This window comes from Theropithecus gelada, chromosome 7b (assembly GCF_003255815.1).
Source record: "Theropithecus gelada isolate Dixy chromosome 7b, Tgel_1.0, whole genome shotgun sequence".
In the NCBI taxonomy this organism is placed as follows: Eukaryota; Metazoa; Chordata; class Mammalia; order Primates; family Cercopithecidae; genus Theropithecus; species Theropithecus gelada.
The window spans coordinates 85410943-85425048 of record NC_037675.1 but is presented as its reverse complement, the minus strand read 5'-3'; positions in this window follow the sequence as shown (position 1 = coordinate 85425048).

The following is a 14106-nucleotide window of genomic DNA, read 5'->3' as shown; positions in this document are numbered from 1 at the left end:
CAGTGCTTCAATTAAGAAAATAAATTCAGGTGTTTGTGAAATATACATTCTTTCACTGTACTTTGTTCAATGCACATTCATCACGGAGCTGTGTCTCTTGGAAGTTTTCTCAACCTTACAGATTCAACCACTGCAGCTAGATGTTTCTGTTATAAATCCAGTAAAGGCAAGTGACAAATAGCCTCATTTTCTCCTCTATTGGATGTATTTGGAATTAACAGGGACTCCAGAAAATGAAGAGGCAGCATAGTTTGGTGAGGGGGGAAAGAGAGTTTTAGACAAAAGTGAAAATTTCTCTGCCCTTGTTCCGCCTCTGCCAGCAGGTTATTTCCAAAAGGCTTGTTTATTTATTGAATTTAAAGCAGTGTTTTCTCTGCTAAAAAGTGAGAGGGCTGAGGTCTTATTTCTAAGGACATATCCAGCTCTATTATTCTGTGACTCGGGTCTAAAATTATAGTACTGGGCTGAGCAATATTCCCAACGTTTTATCAAGAACCTCTCTGCTCATGGAAGCATGCAAGACATTATGTCAAAACAGTCAGAATTTTTTTTATCCCTGCCCTCCTGCATTCTAGGGGTTCCTCCATGTTGACAGTATCAATCAATGCATGCATGCCACAAGGGAAGACAGCTGTCAAGTGCACACTGGTTTAAATCAGCCTACTATGAGTCATTATACTGAGTGTGATGCATGTTCAAAGATGTGTGAGATAGAAAACTGGAATTAAGGAGAGAGGGCTATTGGTTTTAGATGACCCCCCAGATGGTTCTTATTGTCGGATTCCGGGTGACTTGGATAAATTATGAAAGAAAGCACTTACCAAATAAATGTTTAAGCACTATACCTGATCTGTATTATAAAACATTGTATCAGCAAATTGATTACTTTAGATAAAGCAATATAGAATAGTACAAAGAAGAAAGACAAAAAATTCTAAGCAATTCTCTTTCTGAAATCACCAAAAAATAGAAAGTAGAAAACTTAAAAACTAATGCTGTGGTGCATGAGTTATAGTGAGCCTGAAGTCTACTCCTCTACTTGCTTGTTATGTAAAAGATGTGGTACTGCATATGTTTGTGTGTGTGTGTTTATAAATATGCATGTACATTACATGCACAGTCTCTGTTATGATCCTACAGATTTGATGGAAAATTAAATATTCTAGGAAAAAAAAAAAGATGTCTTCCCCAAATTAGAGAGATCCATAACAATAATAACAGCAATTTCATGGATTAAAAAAAGACCTGAAGGAAAAAAAAATGGTTTCCTCGATATGTTTTTCTTTCTGATTAAATAGTTTGAATTGTTTTGATAAATAAAACCCAAGCAAAAGCATCAGTCAATCTGTTAAAAAGACAAGGGTAAAGTATGATTAAACTGAAATGAAAGAAAGATTTTGAACAGAGGAGTGGCATGTGTTGCAATCAGTTCCTTACAGAAGTTCCAGTCTTCTCTTCTGGGGTTGGGCTAAGGGTGTTGGTTGTTTCGTCTGCTCAGAACTCTTCCTTGCTTGAGGATTTGCGATCCTTTCATATTGAGAAAATTCTCCCAATTCCAAATATGTGAGAGTAGAGGAGGATGGTCACCCAAATATGATACATCATGCACTGAAGGAGATTTCCAGGTGAAGGTGGGTCCATCAGAATCCATTTCAAGGATTTTTTTTTAGTTGAAATTAAAGAAAGAGCAGCGATTTCTGCTGCTGGTCATCAAAGATTTAATCATGAAAACTATGGTGATAGAAGGATGAGTTGTGTGTTTATAAAACCAATGTCTTAGACATTCAGAACACAGTGAAGCCCATAGAAGGATTTTTTTTTTTTTTAATTATTTTTTTTAGTCCGGCCTTAAACCATACTCTGCCTAATAGACACTCCCCTCTCCTTCGCAAAATTTTGGGCAGATTCTCTCACTCCATGACTTTTGTTCCTTTTAATATTTTAATAAAAATCTGCAGTGCCATGTGGAAGTTATTGCTAATATTTCACCGAATCCTCTTCTCCTAGCTCTTAGGTCACCATTTGTTTGATCCACAGCCTTTTCTGTCTCAGCCTCTCCAGTTTTAGGGCAGGTGGTGAAGGATTATGAAAAGAGATAAATGCCTTCTATTTAGTTGATGGTCATTTCTCTTGGCTGGTAACACCTTCTGTCTAAAGAGTCTTCTCATGAGGCACATGTGTGAGTTGTGTTGAGGCTTCCACACAGTACAATTATTTGATGTATGAGAATCTTCTACTTTTGCTTTGCCCAGTCTCTGTCCACAGGTCTGGTACCTCTTAGTTGAGGTACCAGAAACTTTGCTCCAACCTATTTCCTTTCCAGAGAGGAAGATCACATATCACATGAGGAATAGATTACCACAGTCCTCCCTTTCCTCCATCCCACCAAGGTTGCTCCTGTCAGCCTCTGTCGTCTTCTGGTGCCAAGGAGAAGCTGCTGCTTCGGTTCATATACCCACCTCCTAAAGCGTGTGTCAGATTCTCCTAAGAACTCTGTTTCTGAGCTTAGGGGTGGCAGGCACTGGGTAGGTCTCCAAGTTTCTCAATTCAGCAAACATATAGCTGCAGAGAGATGCCAGTTCCACAATTATAATTCTCCTGCCACTAATCAGGTTCTATGGGGATGTGTGTGGCCACTCTTAGCTTTGGGGTTTCTGCAGAGAAATCTGTGAAAATGAAAGAAGCCCATCTGCAGAGGGAGAAATTTAAGCCAAATTACGGGGAAAAGCAGGCAGTGAGAGAAAGAGTGATATCCTGGTTGTGTTCATGTCTTTGGTTCTGATTGTATTTAGGACCAGCGCTGCCTCAGACTTGCCATGGTGTAATTACATGCAGCAGTTTTTCTTTCTGCTTAAGTAGGTTTGAGTTTAAACATCAGAATCTCTCTCTCTCTCTCTCACACACACACACACACCATTTATAGACAAACACACACAGACATATACATATATACATATACACACACATACATATCTGTATATATATACACATACATATATATGTATATATATACAGAGAGAGATGAGGAGTGTTATATGTTGCAGTCACTTCTTTGCAGAAGTTGGAGAGAGAGAGAGAGACAATATTCCAGGTGTAAATTGAGATTTTGACACAATGATGGAGAACTAGGGTTTGTTATCTCTTAAAGCCCCACATTTTTTTTCTGAAGTGGATACATACTCAAGGATGTTTCAACCTAGCAAATTTATGTTTGCCAGCTACTGGGTTGACAGTATTTTATTCATTTTAAAGGTAAAAATTTATAAATCTTTCATAAAAATAGTTGAAGCCCATGTGTATTCGGGTTTCATTAGTTTTGACTCACACACACAGGCACATACACAAAAAAATCAAATGTATCCAATTAGAGGTCATAAAGGATGTTCTGGGTCATCAAAGCCATCATTTGATAAAATATACTTCAACATTCTTCAAGCATTTATGGTAGTTAATTATCTAGTCTGGCCTTGGGAGTCTCCAGAGATCATGTTTCCGTTGCCTTTTGTTCCATTAAATCTATCAGTTTGCATTCACATTGGCAGTAGAGGAGTTGAAGCAAGAAAAAAGAAGAAAAATCATTTTTCCCCTTATAAAGCATCACTTCATTCTAATACATACAGATAATATTTTGAAAACCTGACCCCATTACATTTTGCTTAGTTTCACATATTTCCCAAATTCCAATCTACATTGTAGGGCACCCAACAGAACTGCCTGAGAAGCTTCTAAATACTAATATCATATCAAATCCTCCAGCACTCACATGGGGAAGGTGTTGAAGTCATTCTGTCTCAGAAATACTTTTGTCCCTGAAATATTTATTCAAATTTAAATCTAGTGAATAGTCTGAAAACCAACGTTTTAATAACAAAACAAAACAGCTTATGGTTCAAAGTGAATGTGATGCCTGGTCTGATGCCTGTAGCTCTTTATCTGAGTATATGCTGACATCTAACAGCAGTTTCTAAGCTCCCTCTGATGGTGGGCGGCCATCGCATTACTTCCCCATTGTATCATTCTCGTGCTTGACTCCATAAATGAGCTTGTTCAGTTCCTAGTGGTAAATTCTCTGTTCTTTCCTTCATGTCTCTATGTTTTTCAACATACACAGACAATAGCTTATCAGTTTGAAAATCCCAAACTAGTTAGTAAGCAAGTAAATACATGCAAAGAACTATATTTCTTACTACTAAAATCTGTTCCACAAATATCTTTCCTCTTAAAAAGTTTGATTTGCCTTTGCTTCTGATACCCATTATGTTGATAAAGAATCATGCATCTTTGAGGTTATACATAAAAATAATTGAGGACCTCCTCACTACAAATAATGTGACTACATTTGCAATTTTGCTGAATTTGATGTGTGGCTAAAAATGAAACTCAAAATTTAAAGCAATTCTAAGACTTAAAAAAAAATCTTTCCTTATTTCCTTACATTAAAACATTAAATCTAACCACATAAAAGTGTTCTCATGGGTGATGGAAAAGTTTGGATACAGAGGGCATGTCTGGTTCCATGAAAGATGGGAAGTTAAAGTAAATAATAAGTGTGGAAATTTAGTGCTTAAAAGCTTTCTCATGAAAATGCGAGGTGGCCTGGGCTCTGGGTCACAATGCTTTCTTTAATGGAGCTTTTAGTTAGTAAGACAAGGAATGCATTGTTACTGGACTATATACCTATTTGCAAAAAAAAAAAAAAACAAAAAAATCTAGCAGTGGAAAATAGATTGCTTTCCATTTGATCCTCGAATCAAAGAATGTTAGTGATGGAAAAGGTCTTTGAGATCACCGAGCCTAACACCTTTCTTCTACAAATAATAAAGGTAAATCACAGAGAGGAGAGCTAACTCTACAAGGCCACAGAACTAGGTGAGTCTATTTAGGTAGTGATATCATGATTCCTTTAAGTGCAGCATCTTAGCCATAAATTCCAATATTCTAGAAAGAACAATGAAAGAATTTTGAAACTTAGGCTCACTGAAATTAATTTACTTTTTCAACTATTTGATTACTTTTCTCCAAATTTCTAAGTAAACCTGGATGTTGTGACTATATTATTGATTTACTTATTGATGGAAATCATACATTTAAAAAAGTGTGAACAAAATGTATTTTCTTGATTTCAAAAAGATGTTAATTTTAAAAGAAGCAATTAAAATAGCTTTAAAAAATTTAGACTTTCTATTTCTTCTTATTCCTCTTTATCTTCTCTTTCTTTCCTTTACCTTCTCCTCTTGAACAATTCCCATCCACCAGCCATGAGGTCTGCCTGGACAAGGAAGACTGGGTGGAGGTCAGTGGCACTGTGGGGCCTAAAGTTGTATATTAAAGCGCAGTGAGGGTGAGAATGGCCTTCATTTGGGAATGGTGGCAGCCCAGCACCCAGTGTTGGATGCAACTGTGGTGATAAGGTTAGCCACATGGATAGACAACCCGATATTGGTAGTCAGAATCCAAGAAGGGTGAGCAGGGTGTCTGTGCATATGAAATGTAGTAGTGGCAGTGGCCTGACCTGAGGTGTTAGACAAAGATTAGGCTAAGAAGTGTGAATTCACAGAAGGGTGTTCTGAGGGTATGTTGCTGCCAGCTTGATGAGAAAAGTGTCCCCACAGGAGAGGGGTCTAGCATGTGAGAAAAAAAAAAAAAAAAAAAAACACCTTAGCTGATTTTGTTGCTTTGGATTGCAATTAAAGATGTAATTGTGAACGTGTGGTTTTAGTATACACAGGGACACACAGAAATAAATATTTGTATAAATCTGCATCTCTTTATCTTTAAATATGTATTTATATATATATCCTATATATATCTTTTAATATATTAAATATATGTGCCATATATTTGTGTCATACTCTGCTTGAGTAGTTACAATAAATTACCCTAGATTGGATGACTTAAACAAGAAGATATTATTTCTCACAGTTCTGGTGGCTGGGAAGTCCAAGATCAAGGTACCAGCAGATCCAGTGTCTGATGAGGGGCTGCTTCCTTGTTTGCATATGATGTTCTTCTTAATGTGACCTCACATGGCAGAAAGCAGAGAGAACACAAATGACCCTTGAACAACAAGGGGGAAAGGGATGCTGATCCCCTGCCCAGAACCCCTTCATATGCAGTTATATGAAAATCTGTATATAACTTTTGACTGCTCAAGATCTTCAATACTAATAGCCTACTGCAGACCAGGAGCCTTACATATAACATAAATAGCTGATTACCATATATTTTTTAATATTATGTGTATTATGTGTTATATTTTTACCATAAAGCAAGCTAGAAAAAAAAAGGTTATTAAGAAAATCATAGGGTCAGGCGCAGTGGCTCATGCCTGTAACCTCAGCACCTTGGGAAGCTGAGACAGGTGGATCACTTGAGGTCAGAAGATTGAGATCAGCCTGGACGACATGGCAAAACCCCATCTCTACTAAAAATACAAAAATTATCCAGGCGTGGTGGTGTACACCTGTAATCCCAGCTTCTCGGGAGGCTGAGGCAGGAGAACCACTTGAACCTGGGAGGCGAAAGTTGCAGTGAGCAGAGATTGTGCCACTGCACTCCAGCCTGGGCGACAGTGTAAGACTCGGTCTGGAAAAAAAAAGAAAAGAAAAGAAAGAAAATCATAAAGGGAAATGTATTTACTATTCATTAGGTGGAAGTAGATCATCATAAAGATCTAGACCTTCAACCTTGGCATGGTAAGTAGGTTGAGAAAGAGTAGGAAGAGAAGGGGGTTTGCCTTTCTGTCTCTGAGGTGGCAGAAACAAAGGAAAATTTGCATATAAGTAGACCTTTGACAGTTCAAATCCGTGCTGTTCAAGTGCCAACTGGATAGAAATAGTTTCTGAAATAGTTTCTATTTCATAGTTCTAAGGCCGAATTCCCTGTTCTCCCAGTAAATTTTAGTTTTGCTGTTAAGGCCTTTCAACTAATTAGACAAGACCCACCCACCTTATCCAGGCTAATCTTCTATATGTAAAGTCAACTGATAGTAAATATTAGTCATGTCTTGAAAATATCTTCATAACAACATCGGGATTACTGTTGAACGAAACAAATGGACATCATAGCTTAGCCTGGATAACACATAAAATTAAGCATTGCATATACTGACATTGATCCACTGGTTTTGATAGAAATGGTGTGATTATATAGACAAATGTCTTAGTTTGGAAATACGTACACATCAAAATGTTTGGGAGTGTTTGGGCATCATGTCAGCATCTTACTCACATGTGAACTGAGGGGGCAAAATAACCATGTTGTGCTCACATATATCCTGTAAGTTTGCTATTGCTTCATATTTAAAAATGGAAAAAAATAAGACAAATGAAATAATCATTTGAGTGTGTGTGTGTGTGTGTGTGGCCTATTGCAAGTATAAGTCCCATCCTGAGAAATATATAGTTCTTCAAGCTTATATTCTGCAATGGGTTTGTTTATCATTTTATCCACAGTGGGCACTAAGATTGTGAATCTGTTAAGAGTTGGGGGCCATACAGCCAGGACATTTAGCTCTACTATTTAATATAAAGATAACAGAAAATTACTCGAACAGAATTAAAGTTATACTAGAATGGGGGCATTCACTAGCGCTGTACATTGAGAGAAGAAACTTCTGGAGAGCATCAAGAAACTATGCTACCTTTTTCTGTGGTGCTAGTGCTTTCTCTGGGAGAGAGTGAGCTCACAGGCAAGCCCATAAGTTATTTGTTCATTCTCAGAGAGTATGAACATTTTCCACTTACATTAAGTCACGAACAGCCTCACCTCTGCAGTCAATATGTGTAGCTCAAAGTTATACAGAACATTCTGAATTTCATTCAGAATTAATACTTGTTCCTGTGATTTTGCCCCTCTCCTGGTCTATCCCTCCTGGAGCTCAGGCTGGTGCAGGTGGGAAGCCCTGCAGCAGAAAAGGTGGACATGGCCAGCTTGCCTTCTTTGTTTTTCATACTGTTAGATCCCCATCCACATGCACACACACCTCACTCTAAATAACTAGCTGTGTTCTGACCCCTCCATGGTAGGAGGGAAGGGGTATGCAGAGCAATTGCAGAGGAGAGGAAAATAGATTATTTTTGACATTACTGTAAACCTGGTGTGGCCCAGGCTGGTCAGAGTTTAAAGCTGACCTTTCCTGGTGGGGTGCTTTCTTGTTTCAGAAGAAACTTGTGTCTGAGAACTTTTACCCTGTGGAGGGCACATACAATCTGTCTGGCTTCTCAGGGCTCCTCTTAGTGATGTTGGTTCTCAGACCATTTCCACGCACTCTTGCTCTCAAGAAGTTTCATTGCATCTCCAGGAGGGTCTCCTGTGCAAACCACTTAAAGATGGCTCTAGAATGACTCATCTGCTTCTGCATCTCCCTTGCTCTCTCTCTATTCCACAAGAAACGTCTGTCTATCACATAAGTGAAGGAAGCGTCATCTACCCTGGTGAAGCAAGCTGCTTCAGTTAGCTGCTCACTTGTGTGATGACTCAATTGTGATGCAGGTTTCACTTCACTAGGTCCCACAATTCCCAAAGACGCCAACCAAGCTCTGCAATTAGACCCATATACTTGAGGTGAGGATAGTCAGCGTCTCTTTTCTTTCCCCATGGGACAGGGGTAAGGAAAATGCAAAGATACTCCAGCAGTTTTTTCTAAAGACATTCTCTCACCAAATTCAAATGACCTGTCCATTATACTTGGGCACTTTGAGTGAGTAAGGAGTCCAGCATTTTAAAAGATGTTTTAAGCTCCCTTGGTAGTGGTAGTAATTACTGATGTTTGCACAAAAATCTAGTTCTCCACCTCTCTCATGAGTTTCCTTCCCTCCATATCTTTCCATGCACATGGTAAGATTGCCCTCCCAGCTCTCTTACTGATGGGTGGAGCTATGTAACTAGATCTGGCCAATGAGTTGTAAATAGAAGTCACATGAGTCACATGTAGGCAGAAGCATGCAATACAGATGCAAAACCTACCAGGGCCCTCTTTCTCTGTGATGTGACAACTGGCAATGTTCTAGACAAAGGACTTGCCTTCAGTTGAGATCTTAGGGTAGAGATGATGGAGAGGAAGCCCCACCCAACTGGCAACACCATACACGTTGAACAAGAAAGAATCCATTGAGGATGCACTACTGGCAGGCTGGGTCACTTTTTACTGCAGCATGACTTAACGAGTCCTAACTGATTTAGAATTGCTACAAATTCAGCAAAGTGCCTCGCTTTGGGATGAGGGAGCCCTTACGCTGGTTTGTTCGTTTTCTCTGATTTTTGAGGTCTCTGCTCAAACTGAGGCAGGGTTCCATTTAGCATTCTTCCAGCACTTATAATTGTGGTTGACAGCACTGCACAGAGTCTGGAGACACAGTGCCTGGCTTCCAATCCTAAAGAGATGGTGTACTGGCTTTGTGTCCTTGGACAAGATGTTTGACCGCACTGTGCCTCAGTTTTCTCATCTGCAAAACATGAATAATAGTAGTTCCTATCTCACGGGTTGTTATGAAGATGATTATAGTTAACATTTTTAGTGGGTTTGGATTAGCGCCTGACACATAGCAATTTTCTACATGCGTGCTTACTAATAAGTGTGGTAGTTTTTTAACTTCCATCTCTTTATCACTAGCAAGGTACGGCTGAAATGTCTCCAGTTTGCTGCTAAATGCTCATTGCTTAACTGAGGCGCTACAGTCTGTCTCTGCCTGTCTGTGCTGAAAGGCCACATCTTTGAGTCAGGGCATTTATTATCCTTTGCTGTAGATTCTTAATTTCTTTATCATTTTTTGCTTATAGTTCCAACATCAAATATTCCTTAGTTCTCTGATATGGTTTGGATATGTGTCCGCTCCAAATTTCATGTTGAAATGTAATCCCCCATGTTGGAGATATGGCCTGCTGGGGAGTATTTGAGTTGTTAGAGTGGATCCCCTATGAATGGCTTGGTGCCCTCCCCATGGTGGTAAGTGAATTCTGGCTCTGAGTTCACAGAGTGACTAGTGTGTAAAGGAGTCTAGTTCCTGTTCCTCTCTCTCTCACTCTCTCTGTCACTGGGTGATACATGGACTCCTGCTTCACCTTCTGCCATGATTTTAGTCTTCCTGAGACCTCATTAGAAAGTGAGTAGATGCTGGGGCCATGCTTGTACAGCCTTCAGAACCATGAGCCAAAAGAAACCTCTTCTCTTTATAAATTATCCAGTCTCGGGTATCTCTTTACAGCGATGCAAATGGACTAACACAGTTCTCATCAAATCAATTTCTACAATTCTTGTTACTACAATTGCTACTTAGCTAGATCTACGTAATGCAGGGCTACAGGAAGCTTTCGTGCTGCAGGCTCCACAAAACACCAGCGGCAGCTACTTTATTATGGGAATTGGACACACTTTTAAATTAGAGTTGTTGTGTCCATGATCCACCATCACTTTGATTACAGGAAGGGTTAAATTGGTCTAGAATTTGGGGTGACAGGGGCTCGTGGAGCAACTTTCTGAATTTTGACAATTTGGACATAGCTTTCTTATTTTACTTTATTGAAATTACTACTATTGTTGAAATAGCAACTGTCTACACAGTGCTATGACACATGCTCTTTTGCTATATCTAACTTGTGTTTTTACCATTTAACTGTTTCATGGTTATCGTTAAGTAGGCAAGGTAGGCCTGGCTCTAATATTCTGGAATTGGGTGATTAGATCATAGGAGATGACAGCATATGAACTAGCGAGAAAATATAAGCTGCTTCTTGTGTATGGTTCTTCTGTTTTAGATAAAGTATGTTATGTGTTGTTTTTGTATATTTTACAATTCTATTTTTACTATAATAATTCACAAGCTCGGTGCACAGGCTCACGCCTGTAATCTCAGCACTTTGGAAAGCCAAAGCAGGAGGGTTGCTCGAAGGCAAGAGTTCAAAACCAGTCTGGGCAACATGGTAAGACCCCGTCTCTACAAAGCAATACAAAAAAAATTAGCTGGGCATGGTGGCATGCACCTGTGGTCCCAGCTACTTGGGAGGTTGAGGTGGGAGGATCACTTGAGCCCAGGAGGTAGAGGTTGCAGTGAGCTAAGATCAGGCCACTGCACTCCAGCCTGGGTGACAGAGTGAGACCTTGTTTCAGAAATAAATAAATAAGTAAATAACTCATAGAATCTTATAATTATAATATTATACTGGATAATAAGTTATAAGCAATTTGACAGTGATGTAAGAGAAATATAATTTTATGTGAATTATTAAAATATCTTTCTCTTTCACAGAAGCTTAATAGAAATGTTTCTGTGAAATCTAAGATAACCTTGGAATGAGTCTATTCTCTTAGAGTATATGTTCTCCTTGGACATTTATTAGGGACTCTAACATTTTATTCTGCTGTAAATTTTAGTTGCTATCCTGTTCTTTACAACCAACTTTTCAAAGTTTAATGTCAATTCCTAATTTGACTTTAAACTTGGCAAGTTTTTGAGTCTATGTGATATAATATGAGTTTCAACTTCCCTCATTAATCTTTCCTGCTTTTGTTGAATTCCTTTGGGAAGCAGCAAAGACAACAGAGATAAGTTGGCACAAATCGTAATTGTTATTTGTGGGAAGAAGATGTGCTGAGATTCTTGCTGAAAATGTGCTTTCTACAGTCCTCAAGTGAAGAACAGTGTAGAAAAACACATGTGGAGGAGACAAATTTCTCCTTGAAATAGTTTGTTAAAGTCATTGCTTTATATTAATATGTTTTTTGAATATAACAGTTATTCTATCTAATATTATTTAATGCATATAATCAAAGACAAAGAAGCAATAAAGCTGTGTTTCATTCAAAATTTTCAGCATGGAGTTTGAATTTTCAAAGCTAAAAACTTGAGATTTTGAAAGAAGTAAGATTCCTTGACCAGTTTGGGTTGTGTACCCTGAAATTCACAATAGATCAGAATCACATGAACTTAACACCTGGGATTTTTTTTAAGAAATAATTTTATATTTTATCAGAAATAAGAATGAAGACCTTATATTGAGTATAGATATTGCCAGAAATGCTACATTTTATCTACAAAATGTTATACTACATAGCATATATATCATGTGAAATTAATTTATTAAAACAAGGTACATCAGTATTCAACACAAACCTTATTCTAAGATTGCACTATGTTTTATGATACAAAAATTTTATTCTATTTTTAAATAAATTTTGCCTTTACTTTAATGCAGTAAATTAGGGGAATCTTTCTTTTTACCGGGATCGAAGAATTCAGTAAAGTTTCCTTGAGTAGACTTTGATAAATATCTTTGGGGAAAATTGAGTAGAATTAAGAGCATTCCAAACCTTTAGGAATAATATGGTCTGATTTGATTTCTTCCTTGAGTTACTATAAATGTATCTTTAGAAACCATTGCCTGTCTTTCCAGAGACCTTCAATTTCATCCGTCACTCTCTGGTATGCTCTCAACTTCATATCCTGCCCTCAATATTAGATGTTAATTACATCCCAGATAATGTACCTGGTATTTGGTTGCTGCTCCAAAGACTCTGAAGTAGGTACTATCATTATCTTTCTTTTTTTTTTTTTTAACTAACGAAGACAGTTGAGAGGCTACATAACTTCACCAAAGTGTCAAAGTTAATAGTGAATCAAATATTCAAGTTCAGATACGATTGTTGTCAAAATTTAGGCCCTTAACTGCTTTACAATTCTCTCATCTAAAAGTTCAGTTTCAATTTAATGCACTGTTTGCATAAAATCAGAACTGTCCAAATAACACAACTTGGACACCTTAACATGCCTTCAAGTCTCTTTCATGTTTTTTAAGTTAAGGAAATTGTCATTGATCTCTATCTTTCAATGGTTTAAATTAAGGAAATTGTCATTGATCTCTATCTTTCAATGGTTTAATTTACGTAATCTTCCCTCCTTGCACCATTCAGCTCTTCAAAAAACCTATAAGATTGCACTATACACCCTACGAACTAATTTCCTTTTGTTATCCACAGGTTCTGGTGAAAACACTTGTAAGTTTCAGCCTGGTTGCCTAGCTTTGCTGCAGAAAGTTGAGGTGCAGGCACTTTGGGTACAGGGTACAGATGAAGAAGGAGCACCCTTAGGAGGCTACAGTGTGAAGACAGTTCACTGCTAATGTTATGAATCTTGAAGCAGTAGGTATGAATTCCAGAGGGAAGCTCTTCCTTGTGAGATTCATTGCCTCCAAGGGGAGGTTCTGCATACTTACCTGATCAATGATTATTATTTCAAACCCCATTTTCACATAAAGAAATTCAGGCTTATTTAGGGTCATTTCACTGTTATATGGCAATACTGAAATTCGATATCAGTTGTTTCTAAATTGGAACAAATTGCAAATAGCTTCTTATGACATTCAAGACATGTAAAAACAAGGAATAATTCAAGATCCAGAGGACATGAGAGAGTGGCAGAGGCAGTGGTCTTGCTCTCCCAGGATAGATCATCAAAACTATGAAGATGGATAAATGACAAAAAGTAAACTCTCACCTGTGACTTGCTCATGTATTTACCTTAGTACCGTCAATTGTATGATTATTACTCATAAATAGCTTCATGATGGTGGAATTGTTGTAGAGGACTGAAAGGATGATAAATATTATTTATTTTTCTGGGAATCAAAAAGACTTAAGTTGAATTGGATTACATGTATGGAAACAAATGACTTTTCAAAAAGAGATGGAACTGCCTTTTTAAAACTTTAAGTTCAAGCAATTACCTTTGCAATTACATGTACATGTTTTTATTTGTTTATATATAAAATAGCTATTCATGTGAAATCTACATCCTGTGGAGTGACTGCAGGTGCTTAATTGCTTGCCCATAAGCAAACCATTACTGCACTATAACTTTATTATAGTACACGGAGAAAATGCTATGAGTAGAAATAGCTTTTAAATAAAGTTTTACATCCTATTTTGCAACCAATTCCCCCTCCATCTTAAATAAATGTATTTCATTGAATGCTGCTGTTTTTATTTAATAACCAAACAGATATTGGAAAGTGCAGCTATTCTACTTTACTTGCCATATCTGGTTAAAAGTCATGAAGAGTACCGGAATTTGCTACCCCCAAATATGCCTCTTTAGCATATAGATTATTTTG